Consider the following 17307-nt stretch of genomic DNA (forward strand, 5'->3'; position numbering starts at 1 on the left):
TCCCTTGCCCATAGATGGACAAAAATCGTAAGATTCAATTCTTATTTATACATTTTTCTCTTTTCACATTTTCTTGCAGCATTTATTCATTCTCGTGGTGTCAAATACCTTAGCACATCTACAGTTCAGTTCTTTTCATTCATTCATATCCATTCACCTATTTGCTCACTGAAAAACAGAACAATAACTACATGCATGACCATGAAAATAAAAATTAATGACTTCTCTCAAGATAATTTTTGGATCTTCAGTCTTACTACCTACTGGATTTTACTATCATCTCAAACAACGTGTTGAAAGTCAAGCTAGTTCTCTTACCCCCAAAACACATTTCCACAATGCCTCATTATTCCATTTATGACTTTTCCTTGTTTATTTAGACTCTTCATTTCTCCTCACAAACTGTGTTCAATTTATTTCTTTTTCATTATGCTCATTTCTTTTTTCCTGTCACTGTGAACAATGTGGTATAAACCTCCTGCCTGTAGTAGTGTAATAGTCTCTAAGTAGTTTTTTAGCCAAAGGCTTTCCTCATTTTAGGCTCTGGCACATGACTTCCAAGTTGTTTTTCCTCAAAGTGTAATCTACATCTCCCAATAAAAATAATGTTAATGACTTTCTATTAACAATGGAATAATGGAATAATATTCAAACTCCTTAATCTATTGATCAATACACCTTGTCTATTTAACGGTTGGGTACCCATGCACTGTCCTTGGAAGAGAAGATAAGCCCCTTACCAGCAGGGAACACGTGTGTGCCATATATGCTGTAGGTGGACTATCCAAGGAATTCTTCCTATCAGCAAGACGTAAACAAACATTTGTGGATACTGGCTATTTCTTGTTTTTAAAATCCAAGTAGCATAAAAACTAATATAAATTATAAGTATTGCCAAATAGCTTCTTTAAATGACTATTTTTCAGAGTGAGTAATAATGAGTGTTTTGCTGATACACTGATACGGTAAGAGAGACACAGACAGAGAGAGAGAGAGACAACTATATTCTTTCTTTATATGTGTAAATAGGAAAAACTAAGGTGCCTGAATTTTTGTGTTACTCAAGCATAAGCATTACAGTGTTTTAATGAAATGACACATAGGGCCTGTGAAAAATAAACACATTAAAATGCTTTGATCTCTTCTTGTATGGTAATCATATTTTATCTACTATGGGAGAAGCTCTTTCATTGTCTTAATTTTTGCAGCCCAGTTCTGCCCCGAATCATAGTGCTTATATAGACATGGGAATTGACAGTTAAAAGGCACACATTTGCCTATGTTAAATGTACAAGGAAGAAAATCAGCAAAGAAGGGGATTAGAAGGAATCAAGTAGGTTGAGATTTGTTGTTGTTGTTGTTTGTGGCTGCTGCTAAGCTGAGTCTTCTCTTCTTTCTCTTCTTGTACTTTTCTCCTCAGAACGCCCTCCTTCAGTTGGTGCAGAATCCATTTTCTTTTATCTGACTCTACTCTGTAACCATTAGGCTATTTCCTAACAGGGGAGAAAGCCATCTATATCCTTTCCCGATTTCCAGTAATTAAACTGGAAAAAGACCCATTGCCCAAGGGTCCCTGAATAACAAACCTCAGAGACAACGTTATCTTCTCACTTCACCCTTGACACTCAAGGAGGGGAAGCCAGGCCTGGCCCCTGTGTCCAGGGCCTGGCCAGCACTGGTCTGCAGAAATGACCCATGGGGTTAGTACAATGCCCAAGGCCTGCCGTGTGGGTCTGTGAGCCGCCTGTGCCACTGACCAGCCTTCTCAAAGGAATCCGTTCGCTGCTGAAGGAAATCACAACTCACTGATGTCTTTTCACCTTTCCTATAAGAATCAAAAAGCAAGAATTTAGACGTTCTCTAGTTGACTAGACATTTTCCTCAGTGGCAAAGTGGTGCAAATAAATATGAATCCTAAAACATTTCAGTTTGATGGATAGTCATGGTACAGCTACTGGATTTTTGTCACTAGGAGCTGCTTTTACTGGTTCTCTCCTCTGGGATTTTAACATCCAACCGTGAATGATAAGTCGTCTTTCCCCCACCACCCAAAAAGAAAATCTGAGCACTTAATGCTCACTGGGTGGGGGCAGAATATAATTAATTCATAGTTTTGCCATGCAGGGACCTACCTTGACTCTATCTCTAGGAAATAAATGAAATCCCAGGTGGTAATATGCCTGCTGCTTGAATGCTTTACTTTCTCTGCTTTCTTTGCCTAATCACCCTTGTGACCCTAACATATGACCCCCATATAAGCCCCTGAGGATTCACTAACCTAACAGTGATCTTTAGGTATTCTCTAAAAGCACACGCCAGGTTCCACTTGCTTTCAGAATCTTTTATTGTCACTTTTAAGGCTTATTTATCAAGTGTATGAAATTTTGGCCCTAGTAGCATTATTCTCCTCATACAGTTCTTTTACTCGTCTAGAAATGTTAGTGTATTTTCTGCTTACTTATATATTTTGTTAGAGTTTATCAACCTATGTATATATCTGCCTAGTTGTAAAAGTAGGAATAGGCTCTAGAGATTTTTAAAAAAGGTTGGTGAATTGGGTTGAAAAACTAATTGATAATTATGGGAGTGAAAGCATAAACAAGGTGAAAAATACAATGTTTATTGTTGAAGTTTAGTTTAATTTTTATGGTTAAGTAAAAAAATGTAGATGTAGTTGAATTATTTTGAATAACCAATGTCTGAATATGGGGAGGAGACTAATTTTAATGTGAAATAAATATAATTAATTTCCAGGCTGTACACATATATGCAATAATACATGCAGGTACTGATGAATGGGTTTTTAAAAGTATCTAACTCAATTTACTCTTAATCTACTTTAAATTTCCTATTTAGTAGTAAATCTACTTTTCTCTAATGCTAACAGCTACATAAGAGCTGTGAACAAAAGGCTTTGATCCGTTCTCTGTTTTTTTTTTTATAAAGAGTTTGAACTTAAACATGCAAATGTCTGTATCTTTTGTTGCTTATACAATTTGATTTATTCCTAATTGGTGGGGAGTTGCTATGGATGTTGGTGGTTTGGGCTGTAATATGAAAAAAATGGTTACCTAACATGTGCTGTTGTTTTTTAATGTGGGCATACATTTAAAATTCTGTGGCTTTCCCTCTCCTCCCCCAACCTCAAAAAGCAAAATGCATTTAGCTTTGAGCTAAAGAAAGCTGCGGCTGGAGCAAGCATCTCCCAGCTCACACAGGCATTAACATATACGGTCATTGTCTCTGCTGCTTCCCACTGCAGCTTTATATAATAAAACAAGCCGCGTCAAATAGGCTAGGCTGTAATATTAGGTAAAATCTAATTTCAGTTTGGTTATCACATAGCGTTCATTTCCCTAAGGGAGGAGAAAAAATTAAATTTGTAAGCTTAAGATTCCAGCTGAAGTAGTAAGTATGAAAGGCTTTCCTCTGCCTTTTATTATTCACTTTATGAATTAGCCTTAGTTTACTTGTTTCGATCGGTGTCGACATATTTCTGAATACTATTAGCATAGCAATCAGGGCTGTTCTCAGGTTATTGAATAGTGTGTTGACTTCCGAAATAAATAGATATGCAGTGTGAAGGGCGAGCTGTCACTTTAGGAGAGCTTTCCTGATTTAAATTAAAAGGCACTTCTAATTGAAAACTATAATAGCAGGAGGGTTAGAGAGACAATGAAACTGCTTGGTCCCTTTCAATTTTCACGGGATTCTGTTAGTGAATGTAGAAGAAAAAGTAAAATGAAAATATTAAATTACAAATTGCAATTTAAGCAGCAATATTAAATTATACTTAAATAGCCATATTGCTCTGAAGCAATTTTAGATGCTTGATTTAAAGACTCTCAGTGCATTTGAGTTCTCACTATTATATTCTGATTTATCTGTTTTATCAGTTAACATATAATTCTATGTTTACACCAGCAAATGTGTCTTTATCTATGAAATAAGGAATCGGTCCTGAAAGACTTTTCATTTTGCACTTTGTGCTCACTAATTCAGTGTTGCATTAGTTTTTGTGTATCTTTTATCATACCTGAGGGTATATATCAGGGATAGGGAACCTCAAAGTCAGGGCAATTTTATAAAATCTGAGGCAATCATTCATGAGTTGTCTAAGTGAAAGAGTTTCAGAAATTAATAACAGCAAATCAATTATAAATTTAAGTAATCGGTAAAATTATTAGCTATTTCAGTTTCATGACTAGTTTACCAACTGTCTGAGTCTATATATTTTGGTTCTTTAAGGGTTAACAATTGAGGCCTGTCTATAGCTCATTTCTATAGTAACAGCAAGACTGAGACTTTTTATGGGCACCTAATAATTAGAAAGTGCTAGAAGGTATAACAATATAATGAATCAAAACTGATAGACTTGTGGGTTTCCATAGAAACATGTATAATTATGATAATCGGTCCCTGGCGTACCCTCAGAATCGTATACATTCAGTTAAATGCAATAAACATTAGGCACTATTTAGTGAGCTGTGATGCAGATTAACAGTGTGAGATACAGGGAAGCTATGAATAAAATTGCTGTACAGTTTATCTCAAACTAATTTCCCAGATTGCTTTAATAGATGTAGTGTGTGGATGTGAGAAATTGGAAGTGTATTTTTGTTAGTGGTAAAGCTAACAAAGATAATATTTCATAAAGTGGAGGACTGATTGTTAATTTCACTACAGATCAAAATGGGCCATGGCACATTATTCAGTGTGGAATCCCAGAGCCCTGGGAGTAAATGGCAGATTGGGCCTCCCTTTGCTGATTTATTTTAAAAGTAAATTATAAATCTTTTTATGGTTGTCCATTTTTCTTTAACCTTTTCTTGCCCCTCTTCTACCTCCCCATTTTAGGCATAATTTTCACGGACTTGTTATGGGGAAGGAATCACGTGTTTGTTCTCCCTGACTCTGGTCTGGGAAAAGGCAATGGTTCCTTCTGGCTCCTTTGCACATCTAGTATTTATTTTACCCTCAGCTCGTAGATTTCAGATGTACTGGGCTTGAGCATCTGCAAAGGCCTAGGAAACAGCCAGAATTTCATTGTAAGGTGGGGCAAAAAATTAGGTGTCTGCATGTATATGTGTGTATGGGGGGAAGGAGATATTGTCGGGGAGGCAGTGTTAGTGTTACAGGATGTTAGATATTATTTTATTGGATTTTTCCTGTTTCCTTACTGAGGAGGTAACATATCAAGTTGGAAGATGTCAGTCTGTTCTCCGGGGCGCGGGTGGGGGCGGGAGGAAGATTAGGGGGCCAGGATAAGGTGATGTGGAGTTGGAGTTACATGAGATAAGAGATAGAGCAAGGGGAGGAGAAGCTTCTAAGCTTGTGTATGGAGTGTGTGTGTGTGTGTTTGTGTATGTGTGCGCGCACACGCACACTTATAGGTCTGAATTATCTATCAATACTACCCTCCTCTGCCAATGCCCATGATAACCTCTCAAGCACATTTCACAAGAGAAGCGTGAGTCTCCCCTGAAGCGGGTGGGATGAGAACTGAGACATGCACGTGTGAGATCTGAGAGCCCTTAGCGATCGAGAATGTCAAGCTTCAGGATGAAATTACACAAATGTGCTGCATTATCTCTTGTACTATCTTTAAAAAGTAAAATAAATAAAAGCTTTTGGGGGAGGAATGTTTTTCCTCACCAGCTTCAGAGCTGCTCTTAGGCCTGACAGTTGAGCTGGGCAGGCCTTTCCTTCGACTCCGCGCTGCCTCGATATTCGGATATTCGGCACAGGGGGCCTTTTAGAGTCACAAGGCGATGTACATCAAGCCTTTCTTCTCTCCTTCATGATTGTGTTACTTTCTAATACTATAATGGTGTTCTACAAAAGATTCTAGTTCCTGCCTGGCAGGAGTTGAAGTGCTGGGGGTGTGGGGGAGGGAGGTTGGCCACGTTCTCTCTACAAGCAGAACTTCTCACTCCCTGTTTCTAGTCTCCCGTTTTCCAAAGACCCATAGCTAAGGGGAGCACGCTCATAGGTTTTCATTTTGAATGACAACACAAATCTATTAAGAATTTTTTTCAGGAAATGTTTTTCATTCCTCCCTGTTTCTCTGCCTCTGTCTCTCTTTCTCTTACCTATGGCAAAAAATTACATTAATAGGACGGTAAATAAAAACATGATAGACAGCATTTCTTCTTTTAAGCTTATTTCACATGGTTTATCTAATATTTTGATCAAACTTCAGCGTTCTTTTTCCCTCATAATTCATTCCAGTGACATTTGGCATATAGCATTTACCCCAGCATTTATGATATTATTCCACAATGTCTAAACATTTTTATAGCTTGTTTTATATACACATATGTGACTATGTTAATGAATTATTCAACAAATAGACGGCAAGGATCCACTTAACAAGCACATACACATATTTGCACATAACACACCTATACATTTATAACATTATATTTGCAGGTATGTACATGCATGCATGACAACTCAATTTCAGGTTATTGTATTTCACAAGACTCCTGCAGTACTTGTTATGGTAAATTATGAATATATGTAATTAGGCAATATATGGTTGTAGTATTTTATCTCCACAAAGAGCACTAATTTCTCTGGACAAAAATGAGGAATGATGCTTTTCTGCCATCTCAAGACATGCTCATGCATATATATTGGTTGAATAAGAAGCTTATTACTAAATGTTTCACAAATATTGATTAAATGTTGATTATGTTCAAGGCACTATTAATTTTGTATGGAGCTGTAAACGCATATATCAGGATAACTATTCATGTACATATTATTTACAAATAGTTGGGTGTGTTGTTGTCGACTATTTTAGTAAGAAATGCTTGAAACAGCTTTAAATGAAACAAATTTATAAGCCATTTATTCTTTATTTCAACAAATATCTCTTGAGCGCTCACAACGTGATAGGCATATTTTTCAGTGGTGAAGATTCGGCATTGAACAAAGTTCCTGACCTCTTGTAGCTAGTGTTCTAATGGCAGAAAGTAGAGAACAAACAAGTAAATATGTATCAAGTGATGATTAACAGGGTGAAGTACGGGAAAAACATGGATAAACAAAGGGAATGCTTTGAACTTGATAATGCAGAAAATTAAGAAATGCCCAAGTCTTAAAGTGTGTTTTAAAAAAGGAAAGAAAAAAGCTAACATGTGTTGAATATCTAGCAGATACCTGGTGTTGTGCTATGCTTTTCCCCACGCTTAGTGTATCATTTACTACTTATATCTGCCCTGAAAGGTGGACAGGCATTACCATTTTTATTTCACAAGGAAAGAAGCTGAAATTCAGAGCTGTAAGCCCCAGCAAGACCACACAGTTGCTATGCTTGGATTTAAACCCAGCTCTCCTAGTTCTAAAGCCCATGGCTCTTAGCAGCATTGCGCCTCCATATATTAGGAACAAAGAATAATAAGCATCGTCAGTACTGCACAGAAATATAACCAGCTTTTTTTTTTTCCTTCTACAGCTCAAGAATCCTGTTTCTCTGACAGAGGAAAGGAACAACTTGACTGGACACATCCTAACCCAACCATACGCTGTGTTACTTCCTCCACTGTGCCACACACAGCTATTATTCTAAGCTTTCTTATTCAAACCCTTAAGGATTTGTAAGGTAGAAACTCTTCCACATGGCTGAATCTCTGCTGCTTATTTTTAGTTGAGTACTGTTGCTGTGAGGATTCTTCTATACTTTCTCTTTCACTGAATCTTTTGCCTTTAAAATGAAATTGTTTCTGTTCTATAAAACCTACAAAGACTTTAGAATGTTGTCCTTTGAAGATTCTAGTTTAATTATTTTGACTGAATTTTTAAATGATTCTGATGGAAGAAAAGGAGTTTGATTTGGTTGAATGGTCGGTATTAGAAATATTGTCCAGTAGGATTTCTACAGGGAAGACCCCAGACTTTGTCTGTTCTTCAGGTATTTGGAAAGAAGAGGCGATAGTCTTATGCAGCATTATAGATAGAGCAGCATTTTTCTTTCAAATGGGAAGATATATGTGAATTTAAAATGGAAAAAGCAATTATACTATATACATTCTGCACATACCTATATTTGCACACAGTAATCCTCATCACTGGGGCTTAAATCAATACTGAAGACCATTTGATCATATTGTTCAATTTAACTAGTATTTTTTTGTTTACTTGATTAAAAATTATTCATTGGCTTAATCACAAAGTGCAATAAAAGGTAGAAATTGTATACTACACATTTACAGGAACACAAGCACATTCCCTTCCTTGGGGTTTTTATCTAATGAACACTAATGACCAGTTTGATGATACAGTTAAAATTAACTAATATTTTGATAGATTTGATTAAATAAATTGTTTAGCTTTGTGTCCTGATCTCCCAGATGCTTTTGAAAAGAGTAAACCTCTCTGTAAGAGTAAGCCTCTCTCTCTGTTTTCCTCTCAGAAAAACATTCTTAACATGCTTTCTCATTTAAGTTTCTCATTTTAGTTTTAATTCCTTTCTAAATGAGGAAGCAAAAGAAATAGTAAGGGCATTTTGCTTTCGATTTCCTCTATTGTTTTATGAAAGCCCACTTGTCTTGTGTCTATTTATTTTTTCCATTTACAGAACTTGGAAAGAGAAAGTGACTTCAGACAGTTGCTGTGAGTAGTAATTAATTCCAGTGATCAGTGTGAGCTTGCGTATGGGCATTTATGAAATGATGTTAGATTATGAAATGCCAAGTGCCCCTCCTATTCTCGATGTGAACTTAGTGAGTGCTGTTGTACAGGAGAAAGGGGCTAATACAGACCTTTCTTTTTGGGCCAAGGGTGGCTGCTCTGCACCAAAGTTGCTATTTTTTTAGTTGTTGTTTAGCAAGTCCTACTGTTAAAAACTCAGTCAATGGCAGCCAGGCAGGTGTAGCATTGTTGGCATTGAGTTAGATCCAAGCACCAATTGAATCTCTTGGTTCTCTGATTGAAGACTAGATACGCCTATCACATACTGCTCCCAATCACATACACACAACCCTCAATGTACAACAACCTATTATTAAAAAAGTGTTAGAAAATGATCATTTACATAACTCAAATATCCTATAGTATATTGGCTAAATGATTGTATAGCTATTCAGTAGAATGTTATTTAGCCATTAACAGACATGTTATAGGAACATAATTGATGACTTGGTCAAATATACATTACGTATTGTTAAATTAAGAGTAGGTTAAGGCTGGGTACAGTGGCTCACGCCTGTAATCCCAGCACTTTGGGAGACTGAGGCAGGTGGATCACGAGGTCAGGAAATTGAGGCCATCCTGGCCAACATGGTGAAATCCCGTCTCTACTAAAAATACAAAAATTAGCCAGGCATGGTGGCACATGCCTGTAATCCCAGCTACTCGGGAGGCTGAGGCAGGAGATTCGCTTGAACCAGGGAGTCAGAGGTTGCAGTGAGCTGAGATTGCACCACTGCACTCCAGCCTGGTGACAGAGCGAGACTCCATCTCAAAAAAAAAAAAAAAAAAAAAAAAGTCTGGACCAAAATACCCAAATATATGGATAGTAGAATTATTAGTAATTTTTCTTTTTAAAAGCTTTTCTCACATTTTCTAGTTTTCCTACAATAACTACCTACCCATTCTGTGATAAAATTGAGTTTTAAAAACAATCAAAATGTTTTCTAAGTTTTTATATTAAGTTTGCACGTACATATACATACATGTGTAAGAAAAAAAGGTGAAATGCCAACAAAGTCATCTCTGGACTGTGAGATTATTATTGATTTCTTTTTGCTTCATCCTTTTCTGTAAGGTCTTAATTTTCTCCAATGTGAAAATATGACTTTTGTAATTAGAAAAAAACAATGCTTACAAAAGTAGAAAGAAAATACTATATATTCTAATAGTCAGTGTAAACAGTTTGTTCCAATAAGATCAGGATATGATGACTGGCCTAAAATATCCTAATAGAAGAGCCTATGATACTCATGCATTAAAACATGCATTACAATAAGACAACTCTGTACAGTGTCCTCATCCTTTTAGCAGTTGTGTTTGTATGAATACATATTATTCCTCATTAAAAAAACAGTGGCATAGTAACTTCATTTTCTTTAACACTGTCAGTACTCTCTTTTTCCCTTCTGTGGGAGGCTCTGGCTCTTTTTTTTTTTTTTGCATGTGCCTTTATTTCTCTCTCCCCTTTGTTATTACCATTGGTCACTTGGACTTGGCAGGAGTTTGTTTCTAAGCATAGCTGCTGATATGAGATACGGTTACTAATTTGAAGCACTACCTTATCCAAACTGAAAACTCTAGTTTCTCTTTTGTGTCATGGAAAGGTTATATGAAAATCACTCCCCTTCAACACAAAAAAAGTGAAAATTTAAAATTAGCAGACAGTGCCAATGGAAAAATGGAGAAAGAAAAATGGGCCCAATTTTAAAGAGTTTGAGCAAGCCAAAGAATAATGATTCATTGACAAATCCTTGTATTCTGAATGCGGTAAGATCATTAGTCATTTTTTGCTTTCTTCTGAGTTGGGACATACTCTTTGTGTAATTTTTTTAATGTGGTCTCAAAATAATTGTTTTTTTAAAAAATCAGGTAATTAATTAGTTTTTGAACCAGCAATTGTTTTGGTATTTGGACCCCTTTCCTCAATCACTGAAAAAAACAAACAAACAACAACAACAACAAAAAGAAGAATAGAGCACTTGAGAGAAAAGAACTGCCAAATTTGATAGTAGTTACAGAAAACAACTAAATGAGCACCCTTGTAGACTATTAGTGTAAACACACACAAAAAAATTTCTTCTAAAATCTATGTGCATGTCTATCTTTCTAAAAAAAACTTCATTTTTTCCCTGTTTACACCTTGCAAAAAAACTAGTATTTTTGCATTTCCCTTTTTTCACTGTAACTTCTGACTAAAGTCATTATATAGAAGAAAATGAGTCCAAAGAGGAAGTTAATGCCAAAAGCCATAGAAAAACCATCACTTCTCTCAGCTTTTCAACTTATTTTTGTGACTATAGTTCTTACAGTCAGACCAGAGCCCATGCTCACTTAACAGAATCAAGATAGCAAACTATACTATATTTACTTTCTTTGAAGTATGGTAATTATTACTATTGTCTTGTTCAATAATTAACAATTGGTGGCTATAAGCTAACTTTCTGTATCCTCCTACTCTGTGACTGCAGAGGTGTGGAGAGTATGTTATTTGGTGGACAGCTCATATTTTAACCCAAAGGCATTATTACCCTGAGGAGGGGTATCCAATAGAGACATAATGAAACATAGACTTCTGTTTTACAAAGTTCTTTATGTATTTATTTAAAAATTTGTTTTGCATATTGACTAAATGTATAAACTGCTTGAAAAAATTTATTTCTCTAAATTAGTTGTCCCAAATTAACATATTTGTACTTTCAATTACTTGTCCCAATTTGAACAATTGTTTTCTCCTTTCCATTCTTCAGATTTCTCTCAGTCTATAATCCCTTTTATCTGGGAAGTAAGGTCTAGTGTCACTTCTTTAATAAAGACAAGTAACACAAAGCTACTGCCACTACCGCTGCTACTGTTAATAACCATGACAATAATAATAATAATAATAATAATGATTATAATGTGCCAGGCATCAATCTAAGAGCTTAAACAAATACAGTTAGTGGCCAGGCATGGTTACTCACATCTGTAATCCTAGCACTTTGGTAGGCTGAGGTGGGAGGATTATGAGCCCAGGAGTTTAAGGCTGCAGTGAGCTATGATACAGCCACTGCAACTCAGCTTGGGAGACAGAGTGAGACCCTGTCTCCAAAAATAAATAGATAGATAGATAGATAGATAGATAGATAGATAGATACAGTCATTCAGTCCTCACATCAAGCCTATAATATAGGTCCTATTATTATTTCTCTCATGGATAACCTCTGCTAGGGCAGTATGAAAGGGACATGTGGGGTCAGAACCCTTTTACAGAGTCCCTACTGGGGCACTGCCTCGTGGAGTTGTGAGAAGAGGGCCACCGTCCTCTAGACCCCAGAATTGTAGATCCACAGACAGCTTGCACTATGTACCTAGAAAAGCCGCAGACACTCAAGCCAGCCCATGAAAACAGTAAGAGTGGTGCTGTACCTGCAAAGCCACGGGGGCAGAGCTGCATGGGAGCCCACCTTTTGCAGCATGACCTGGATGTGAGACATGGAGTCAAAGGAGGTCATTTTAGAGCTTTAAGATTTAATGACTGCCCTACTGTGTTTTGGATTTGCACGAGGCCTGTAGACTCTTTGCGTTGGCCGATTTCTCCCATCTAGAACAGAAACATTTACCCAATGCTTGTACCCCCATTGTATACAGGAAGTAACGAACTTGCTTTTGATTTTACAGGCTTATAGGCGGAAGGGACTTGCCTTGTCTCAGATGAGACTTTGGACCGTGAACTTTTGAGTTAATGCTGAAATGAGTTAAAACTTTGGGGGACTGTTGAGAAGGCATGATAGGTTTTGTAATGTGAGGACATGGGATTTGGGAGGGGCCAAGGGCAGAATGATATGGTTTGGCTGTGTCTCCCCCCAGATCTCATCTTGAATTCCCAAGTGTTGTGGGAGAGACCGGCAAGAGGTAATTGAATCCTGCAGATGGGTCCCTCCCATGCTGTTCTTGTGATAGTGAATAAGTCTCAAGAGATCTGATTGTTTTATAAATGAGGGTTCCCATGCACATGCTCTCTTACCTGCTGCCATGTAAGAAGTCCCTTTGCTCTTCCTTCGTCTTCCACCATGATTGCGAGGCCTCCCCCACCATGTGGAATTGTGAGTCCATTAAACCTCTTTCCTTTATAAATTACCCAGTCTCAAGTATGTCTTTATTAGAAGCATGAGACCAGACTAATACACACTCCCAAGCTTGGCCATCGTTTTCTAAGCTCCCACAATTGTACAGAGTGGCTGGGTGAGTAGAAGCTTCCAGAACCTGGCATTTACGGTAACAAAAATCATACAAAAACTCTCTTCAAAAAACACTTAATTTAGACTTGTAGAGAAAGCAGGACGTTAATCTAAATTATTTTGCTTCTAAGGTAGTTTTTATTTTAGGAGCATTATTGCTCTTCCTTGACATTGGGCCTTCAGTGGAACATCTATATCCTCCTTAATGGATTTCCTTATGTCTGAAAGCTCCTGAGTATCTTATGTAAATTGTTCATGACATTCTAAAAAACCAAATTTATGAACCTTCTTATTCCATTGTTCTCTTAATACTAGAGGTAGTTATTTGTCCCTTGCATTTACATAATTAAGAAAAAAATCATTTAAAGGAAACTCCCTCATAAGCCTATTCCTAGTGATCAGAGATCTCCATTTCTAAATCCAATTACCTAGAATCTCAACTATCTATCTTAAGTGGAGTAGAATTGTTTGGTTGAGACATCGTGCCACAAGCCCCTGTGATAAAGTATGCAGTAGTTTGAAGAGCAGTAAACAATAGATACCCTCATAAAGACAAGTGAAGTAACATGTATGTTACACTTGATCATTTGCAGGACTTTGCTTTAGGTAATTGATATAGGTAGCAGGAGCTGAAGTTTCATGTGTGCATGCACATTTGCACATGTATGAGTATTTTGCTATAGCAAAAGAAGTCCCCCAAGTAGGTCACATTTTGATTGATATCATAAGAAGGACAGATATAAATTCCCTGGACATAAGTATAGCCACTCTTCAGTAGATGTGCTGGCAGTTCCTCCATCTAAGGGTGGATGAAAATAAGACTTTTTGCATTAGGGGTTTTAAAAAATGCCAGCAAATCTGAAATGTGTTTGATAAAGGAAAATAGTCAGGGCTCTGGATCCACGAGATGGCATGTGCCTGAGCTAGACTTGACTTTACCTTCTGAGGCTACCTTCTTGCCCCAAAGGGGGCTGAGCAAAACAAAGAGAAAGATGGGTGTCAGCCTCACACCATGTTCTAGGCTCACTTCTAGAGGCCAGTTGTCAAGCTGCCACCAGTTAGTAGTAATGCCCCAAATGTCCTCTTGTTTAGCAACAAGTTAGTGGCAGAGATTTGAACATAGGCCTTTCTGATCTTAAAGCTCATATTCAGTAATTCTGTAATAAAGATATAGCAAGTAGGTTTTAATTTGAGGCTTAATTCTGATCAGTTGATCACAACTGCATTTAATACTGTGGTAAGGATTATAAAGCGTCGCTCTCAGGGACCACCTACAGGATAACCTACAGTGTTTGCTTCAGGTTGGGGAGGAGAGACATGAAGCAGTGGGCTGGGCTTCCCATGCTTCTGACTTACAAACCAATTAACCAGATGTTAATTGTTATATTTTATGTTAGCTATGTATAAAAAAAATTTAAACTTCATTTAGAGCAAAGCTGGCTTTTAACAGTTTCTGTAGAAAATGTACTTCTTCTAGATAATTTTGAAAAATAATAACCCAGCTTGATACATATACCTATATTGCACCTGAGGCTTTACTGCTTTTTCTTCTATCAAGGTTTTTCTTCAGAGGAAATTTACTAAAGAAAGAATGTCCCTGATAGATATTTGTATGTTCTGGATAATACTTAGTAATAGGCTGTAAGAGGTATGGTAAGATGAATTCTGTTTAAGAAAACAAAAGCAATGGGAAGACAGTGAGATAACCCATTTCAATTGTGGGAATATTCTGAAACAACTCATATAAAATACAGCAGCTATATGGGGATGGGCAGCTGGATATGCGAATTCTCTTGCAAAAAGAAAAGAGATCATCTTGAACTGCAGAGCCGGGGGTATGCACATGAAGCTGAATTGAAGAAGACAATGCAATGCAAGTTCTGAAAACAAGCAGTAGGCAGGAAATCACAGGGAAAAAAGACCCTGTAAACAGAATGAAACATAATTCTTTTTTTCTGCCTTAGGAATTATAGATCTCGAAATTAAAATCACTGGTGTTTTTCTCCCTTACTTTAAGTAGTGTTAAATAATGAGAAATTCTCAGTTGCAATACATCCTTAAGCTATTTAGACAGTTTATACGTAAACCTTTTATTGCTTAAATCTCTGTACTAGATTTGTATAGATATTTGACAGAGGTTCTTTGTAGGTTACAATCAAAACATTATATGTTTGAGTTTACAGTATTATTCTAAATATAATTCAAAACACAAGTAATGAGATAGTACTGAGAAGTGAAAGAAAGGAAAAACATGGAGATAAGGGATGAGGGAGAATTGCAGCCCTCTACCTACCCAACTCCATTCACAAGGAAGAAAAGAAATGGGAAGAAGCAAGAAAGAAAGGAAAGGGGAAAAGATGGAGGGAGAGAGAGAGATTAAAAAAGGAAGGGAGGAAAGAAAGATAGAAAAAATAATATAATAAATTGTTTTCTGTGACTGCTTCTACCAATAGTGTTAAAGCAGAATGTAGAGAGGTCACTGGCATTTGGCTTCTTATGTCAAAAAAGGTTAAGTGCTGTAACAAACATCCCCAGATTCTCAGTGGCATAATGCAGTAAGGATTAATTGCATGCTCAAGTAACAGCCCATGTGGGTTGGGAAGCACTCTTGTGAGCAGGAGACTTAGAGAATTGGGCACTTTTCATCTCTTAGAGCTACATATTTACTTACTATAAAAAGGAAGCAGCACAGTGAGGATCACAAGCACATCATCCTGGAAGTGGCAAAATCCAGCTCCACCCATGTTCTTTTGGCCCAGTCCTGTGAACCCCTCCTAATCATCAACAGGCTGGACAGTAGAGTTTATGTTCAGGAAATGGAAACAGATTTGATGAGCATCAGGCTAGTCTGTGGCACAGTATGAACACTCTAGTTGAAGGACAGAGGAAGAGGAACTTTGCTTTCTGTAGAAGCTGAAGTTTCTTTAATTAAAACTTTGCAGAACTGAATTCTCATAATAGATGTCTATACTTAATGAGCTAAGATTAGCCACGGCCAAGAAGCTGTTTGGGTTTCTTCCTAGGCTCATTGCTGTTCAGCGGTGTATGACATTCCCCAGAGCATGTTGATGAGCTCCTTTAGGTCAACTTTTTTTCTTACAAATTCCTGGGAAGCCCTCATTGTTCTCTGAGGGCTGGAGAAGCAGGCAGAGTCCAGGTTCATGGGTCCATGTTAACACTTGGGGAAAAGCTGGTCTTCTTGTGGAGATGATATAAAATAGATTAAATAACTTATTTTCTGTTAAGTGCAGTTATTTCAGGTTATTCTGTATTCTATATATAACTGACTTTTTTTTAACTTTTATTTTAAGTTCAGGAGTACCTGTGTATTTTAAGTTACACAGGTAGACGTGTGTCAAGGGGGCATGTTATGCAGATTATTTAATCACCCAGGAATTAAGCTTAGTACCCCTTAGTGATTTTTCCTGATTCTCTTCCTCCTCCCACCCTCCACCCTCTCATAGGCCCCTGTGTGTGTTGTTCCCCTTTATATGAAACTATTTTTTATGCTTAAATTTCATCATTAACTTTTTTTTTTTTTTGACATCCTACAAAAAAATTTCTATTCTTACACAGGTAGATATATTTGTTCTGGGAAAAATTTTGTTTTTTTTTTCCAAATAATGATACTTAATTCTAAATATTTTAATAATGGTAAAAAAATAAATTTGAACCTTTCATACATCACATCAAAAGTTACACTTTTATATTTATAATTATGCAGAAGAAAAAGAAAATGCAATTACTGGAGTAAATTTAGCTTTTGTATGAAAGAAATCTATGGTAGAACTACAATTATTATAATAGTGTAGTAAATATATGTATTGTAACATGTAGCTGTTTTTCAGTATGATTATTATGGTGTTGTTATTACTAGAACCAATTTACTATAGTTTAACTAGGCAAAATATTACTTTATTTTTCATGTAAGTATGGTTTGTTATGGTTTTATGGCAAAACTAGAATGCTATTATAATGAATTTTATTAAGTTGTACTTATAAGGGATAGACAGGGACTTTTAGCTTATTTCCTAGCTCAGCTTTGCACTTATAATATGGCCTAGAGAGTGTTACTTAAATTTGTTTTCCACTGTAAAAAACAGAGATATTCATTTAAAAAATAATAATCTCATTAAAAATATAATCTGAAGTCCAGTCCTAATTAATTGCATTTAGATTCACTTCATGGGTTTACTAAAGTGAAATATTAACCCTCTGCCATTGAGCATATGTTGGATATGTTCTTTCGGTACAAGTGATTTAAGTACTACTAACGAACAGGTTTGCTTTCAACAATTAAATAATGAAAACTGGACCAAGTCTCAGAGGGTTCTTGTCCTCATTCCTCTTTTGCCACAAACTTTTTGCCTAGTCTGGTCTCTCCAAGCTTCAG

At 36.6% G+C, this 17307-nt stretch overlaps 1 long non-coding RNA gene across 1 annotated transcript in view; it reads left to right on the forward strand.

Annotated features, from left to right (window-relative positions):
* Positions 1–3165: 3165 nt before the first annotated feature.
* The window catches only part of LOC101057301 (uncharacterized), an 82645-nt gene continuing 68503 nt past the window's right edge, over positions 3166–17307 (forward strand). The window contains exons 1-2 of the long non-coding RNA XR_010159598.1: positions 3166–3408; positions 7463–7609. This is a non-coding gene — a long non-coding RNA (uncharacterized LOC101057301). The remainder of the gene's footprint in view (positions 3409–7462; positions 7610–17307) is intronic.

This window comes from Pan troglodytes, chromosome 7 (genome assembly GCF_028858775.2).
Source record: "Pan troglodytes isolate AG18354 chromosome 7, NHGRI_mPanTro3-v2.0_pri, whole genome shotgun sequence".
Classification (NCBI taxonomy): Eukaryota; Metazoa; Chordata; class Mammalia; order Primates; family Hominidae; genus Pan; species Pan troglodytes.